Source organism: Amborella trichopoda, chromosome 1, assembly GCF_054954075.1.
Source record: "Amborella trichopoda isolate Santa Cruz 75 chromosome 1, AtrichopodaSantaCruz75HAP2 v2.0, whole genome shotgun sequence".
In the NCBI taxonomy this organism is placed as follows: domain Eukaryota; kingdom Viridiplantae; phylum Streptophyta; class Magnoliopsida; order Amborellales; family Amborellaceae; genus Amborella; species Amborella trichopoda.
In genome coordinates, this window is record NC_142336.1 from 36,522,947 (window position 1) to 36,529,225 (window position 6,279).

The following is a 6,279-nucleotide window of genomic DNA, read 5'->3' on the forward strand; positions in this document are numbered from 1 at the left end:
CAACTTAGTATATGGGGCCCGAATTTGTATCCTCAAGATCTGGAGTTAAAGTGACTTTGAAACTTGAAGATCATAAGTCACATTTGATTTTGTACATAAAATATTCAATATTTGAAGTCATAGAATGGTTTTGATACTTTGGATATTAAAGATTTGAAGTGGTGTTATCTTCATAATAAAAAAAAAGGAGGTATGCACATAAAACTAAAATTTTGAGGGAAAATTATTTAATAACATTAATTTGGTGGATATTAGCGTAAATTTCTTATAAAGAGAAATAACGTGGAAAATCAGAAATGAAAAAAAGAATAGTAAGCTTGTTCAGTTTTAAAGGAACAAATTTCAAAATTCAAACCTTGACTTCAGCCACTCAAACAAGATGTCTAACAGTGAGGCAAAGCTTCGTAGACATATACAAAAGTAAAAAATGAAAATAAAAATTACTAGTTAGCAATTTGAAGTAAAGAGTTTATTTGTAAAACAAGGGGACAATGGAGTGTTATAAAACCCGATGATTTTCATTTTGGATCACAAATCCGGATGGCAAGCACTCCGGAGAAAATCGATTTTGGGTTGGTATGGGTCCCAGCTTGGTGCCCTAACAAAACCCCATGTATCTATAATACATTATTAAATTATAGTTAAGGGGTTGACACTTTTCACAAGAATAAAGGGCGATTCTACAATGAGAGAGAAGATATGTTAACGAATCGTAGAGTTAGGGTATGGTACTTAAGAAAAATGTCATAAAAAGGCAAGAGAAACCCCAAATTTTAAGATCTTTAGGTGAGATTTTTTTGGAACTTTAGATGCTTTTATTTTTTGTAAATTATATGACAGTAATAGTTATTTGATAAGATCTTATTAATATTAAATAGGAAGATCTATCATGCAGGTAATTACTAATTTCCAATTTTTATGGAACTTACCTAGTGAGTTACACCATTGTTTTGAGGAAAATTAGGTACGATCATAATGTGGATATTTTCCATTCTTTTGGACCTCTACTATGACTAACTATAATGTTAAGTCTTTTAACCAATTTAGATGTGGGTTGTTTTGTAATTAAAGCTTAACCCGCTTCCTTAAATTTCCCATTCAAAATTATCCTACGTTTTTTATAACCCTCTTTCTTACTTGGACCCTTCTCCAAGCCCACGACTTTTTTCAATGCATATCAAATATTCCTTTTCTCCCACCTTCTTTCCCATCCTCCATGCTTCTTTGCTTGTATCGTGCTCTCTAAAGCCATTCTTAAACAAGAAAGGCACTATTTTTCTTCATCCATTCAATTTTCATTATATGAATTTTATGTTTTGTTTTGATTTATAGATATGTATTTGAATTTTATTGCAAGTTATTTAAAAAAAATTTGTGTGTAACTCTTAAACCTTTTTTTCTTTCATAATTTTAAGTGTATATATTTTCTAATTTTTAAATTCAATTGTCTCAATATAAAATTATGAAAAGCTTGCTTTCATTTCACCAATATTTTATTTTTTTTTAAATTATAATGTTCAAAGTATATGGAATTAAATGCTTTTAGAGTTTTCTCTTAAGGAATATTAAAGGCATAAGGAACCTGTTATTTAAGTTATTAAAAGAATAAAAATATAGACACCTATTGCCTAATTTTAGAGCTTGAAATCCTAAATTTTTTAACAACATAATGTTTAAGTCAAGATGAGCGATTATAAAGGTTTTCCAATACTTGACTTGCAATTTTCGATGAGTTACTTAAAGAAAAAAAGGCCTAAAAATAGTGCATATTGTAACAAGTTATTTGGACCATCTATTTTCAAGACTTTCAAGTATTTATAGATCTATTAGATTAAAAGAATTTCACCTTTTTTGAAATTTTAAATTTTATAGTTATGTTGAACATGGATTTTTAAGACATCTTACGGTTTCTACCATTATCTTTACATCTTCTAGCAAAATTTAGAGTTGCACCTTGCTGACATAGTACAAGGTGGGAACCTTATACAAACCTCTCTCTCTCTCTCTCTCTCTCTCACACACACATATATAAGCTTGTGCTTTCGCGTCTCTCTAAAATTGCAATCATGGAAAGATATTGGTTCATTCAATCATCAAGGATTCCCCAAGTGGGATACTTAACGCGTTAGCTACAACACTGCACCGGTCAATATGCACAATGCCTAGTATCCATCATTTACGGTTGGGACTATTGGTGTATCTAATCCCATTCACTCCCCTAGCTTTCGTTTCTCAGTATCAGTGTCGCCCCAGCACAGTGCTTTCGCTGTTGGTGTTCTTTCCGATATCTACACATTTCATCATTCCATTGAAATTTCCCTTTGTCCCTACTGTACTCCAGCTTGGTAGTTTCCACCGCCTATCCAAGGTTGAGCCCTGGGATTTGACGGCAGACTTGAAAGGCCACACCTACATACGCTTTACACCCTATCATTCTGGATAATGCTTACATCCTATGTCTTACCACGACTGTTGGCACAAAGTTAGCCGATACTTACTCCTCAGATACTGTCATTGCTTCTTCTCCGGCAAAAGAAGTTCACGATTTGTGGGCCTTTTACCTCCACGTGGTATTGCTCTGTTAGGACCTACGGGAATAGGAACGAGAATAAGTAATAAAGGGTGAGCTTGTGCTCATCCAAGCTGGCCGGACGAAGGGGCTTTTGTCCAGGTGAGCTGCCTTTATAGTAAAAGGCCGGGCCAGATGCCGATTCGAAAGGCCTTCCCCTAGACAAACATCTAGGGGCCCATAGTGTCTTTTATCAACCCCAAAGGCCCGGGAAAAGCAACTAAAATCCCCCAGCCAAAAAACCGGCAACACCCAACTCTATTAAATGATTGCAAGGGTTTTAGTTCCCGACCTCTTATAAATCAATCAAAAGGGCTGGAGCTTCGCGTCCCAGTAGATCGTGTGATTTCGCCAGTAACTTCTTAGTAGATACTTACCCAAGCAATCATATTTTTACCCTTACGCTTTCCAGCCCCCAAATATCATAGAGATAGGTGGAAAACGCTTTAGCATGCATTCTTCTATCATAGAGATAGGTGGAAGGCTCGTTGAGATTATGAATGGTCCAGATCGAAGAGCTAAACTCAAAATATTACAATGCCATATAGCCTATATACAATACGTCAATCAATGACTCCATCCGAGCAACCAGAAAGCTCTGTTGCCGTCAAAACCTCAAAAAGAAAGAAAGGAGAAAGGGGGCTTCTTTGCTGGGGGAGAAGACATGCTTTCTTCATTATTGATTCGGTAATGAATGGATCTTGTGAACGAGGGAATCCTATGCCACTACACTAGCGGTAGTGGTGGCGATGCAAAAGGATCAAACAAAGCTTTTTTGAAGTCGAAGAATAGGGGGAACTTCTCATTCTTCATACTGGAAAATGAGGTGATAGGGGAGGAAGTCCTGTCACCATATCCATATCCTTGTGGTTGAGCTAATTGCATAACTCAGTCTATGGAGATAGAGAGGGAGTACAAGCCGTTGTATTTGAGTGGAAAAGGTTGGGGTACGACTCTTTGTACTTCTAAGTAAGTAGCGTGGTGCTTGCCCCTCCTCTTCTACTTGGCTTTGAACTCGATAATTGGAGTCCAACCTTTAGCCGTGCACCAAATAGCTCACTTATTGATAAGCATTTTCAAGGCTTCGATCAAAAGCGCTTTTCACTTTGTATGCCAGGTAAGCTCTAGAGTCCATGCCACCCATGCGATCCCGTGACTCCCTCTCAACTTGACTTATTTGATTCAAGACACGATTCCATCCTGCCACCCGATCGATCCTTTCCACCTGTAGGAGTGGGACCACGAAAGAGCTTCCACAAGGCTCATTGTCCTCGACTGACTTCCTTTCTAGGGTAAAGAATGAGTCCTACCAGCGTCCTACGTTTCCCACCAGCTCTTGAAGCTGTGGTATCTCCACCCCTTATGGATGGATCAATCGATCTTCTATCTCAATTCATTAGGATGCAAAGTGATAACATCCAATTGAATTTGCGAGAAAACTTCCAAGATAGTATTCTTACTACAGCAATCCTCATGTTCACTTTTGCGAGGGACTTATTCTCTCTGCGCTCATTCATTCAGAGAGTGCTCATGTTCACTTTTGCGAGGGACTTATTCTCTCTGCGCTCATTCATTCAGAGAGTGCTCCTATCAGTCCAGTCACGTAGTTGCAAGTATAGAGGTGGGCCGATCATGTGTAACTCCATATAATCAAAGTAAAGTGCACCTTCAAATAGTGTCGAGAAATGTGGTTTCAATATTGGAAATCTTTTTGATAGCCTTAAAATATATTTTCATCTCTAATTATAAAATTTAAAGCTTAAAAAATAGTGTAGATTGAGAAGATCTATGAAAACTTAAAGGTCTTGAAAATTGATTGTCCAAAAATGCATTACAATATGTACTACTTCCAAAACTTGAACTCCATTTTTTTTCTCAAGTCCATGCGTCTTGAGTTGGAGATGATTAAATTGAGGATTGAGGATTGAGGATTGAGGATATTTGAGCATCAAAACAACTTCTTCTAGTGAAATTTTTTAGGTGTACCCTAATTTGATTGTTAAGAGCCTCGCACTTATATATATATATATATATAAACAGAGTGCACGTGCTCCGCACGTGATATGAATCCAATCTATATTAGCTTCGTCTATCTATAATTATATGCATCTTTTGCGATTGGAATATCACTCTCTAAGCTTTTCTTTTTCTAAATATGTCTTTTCTATCTCTAATCGGGCTCTATAGTCTTATTTAAAGTTTTTTTAGGTTAAAGAAAATTATTAAAAATAAATTAAGAGAAATTTGTGGACTGACATTTTCTATGTATGAAAATTAATAAAAGTAGTATTGAATCCTATAAAGTAACTTATGACTATCATACATCAATGAATTAGTTAGTCAACAATATATAGCTATTCAATACAATTTCTACTAAAATGCAGGTTTTTAAATCAATCCTAAGTAGTGGCATCACAAAAATGACGCTTTACACTGCTCGAAGCAATGGTTTTGTTAAGGTTAATACTTCTTTAAAATAATAACACAAGTTGTACGAGTAACACAACATAGTGCCACCACAAAAATGACATGTTGTACTGTTCTAAGCAACAGTTTACTTAATATTATTATCAATTGAATGTTAAATTTGAATATTAATCAATTATTATTCCTTTATAAATGTAATAACATCTTGTCAGTCAAATTATAAAGCTACTAAGTTATATTGGTTATGACTCAATATAAGTTACATAGGTTATTCTTACATGTAGAAAAATTCTGCTATTACCTTCCATTCGGTATCTCTAGAGCTACTTGTGGTTGACACCTAAACTTATAACGTAAATTGAGCTGGCAACACAATAAATCAACACCACAAACATAACGAATTGCACTATTCTATGTTTTATTTTACTTAAAATTAACATACAAAATTATACTTTATTAAAAAGAAAAAAAATTATATAAGGTTGCAACGTTAAAATGTAGAATTAAGGTGCACTTATAAAATCCATTGTAAAAGACTATTTTGAAGTTAGAAAACCCTCTAATTGAGGATTTTCACATCGAGATGAAAAAAGGAAAAAGATTTCGAGTCCAAAAAATAGTATATCTTGCAACAAATTATCTGGACCATCCATTTTCAATATTTTCATGTGTTTATAGATCTACTTGATTTGAATCAATTTTATAGTCTAAAATTTTATAATTAGACATGAAATAGATTTTCAGGACATCCTATAATTTTTTTACACCAAAATTACATCTTATGATAAAATTTGATGGTGCACCTGACTTTGATTGTTTAAGGTTTAAACCTCAGGTAAACCACACCCTCATTAGAAACCTTCTAATTTGCACTATGTCATGCTACCCGTTCAATTTGTGTTAAAACTATTTTAAAGTAGTATTAATCTTACGTAAACTACTCCCTCGAGCAGTGCAGTGTGTAATTTTTTTTGTAGCACTATGTTTTGTTGCCCCCTTAACTTGTGCAAAATTTATAATATTGGATCCTTTACAGTAACTTATGACAATCATACATCAATGAATTAGTTAGTCAACAATATATAGCTATTTAATACAGTTTCTACTAAGATGCAGGTTTTTAAATCAATCTTAAGTAAATTACTGCTTTGGACTGTGCAACTTGTCATTTTTGTGTTGGCAATATGTCGTGCTACCCGATCAATTTGTGTTAAAATTAGTTTTAAAGTAGTACTAATCTCAAGTAAACTACTCCTTAGAGTAGTAGTGCGGTTGCATGGAGT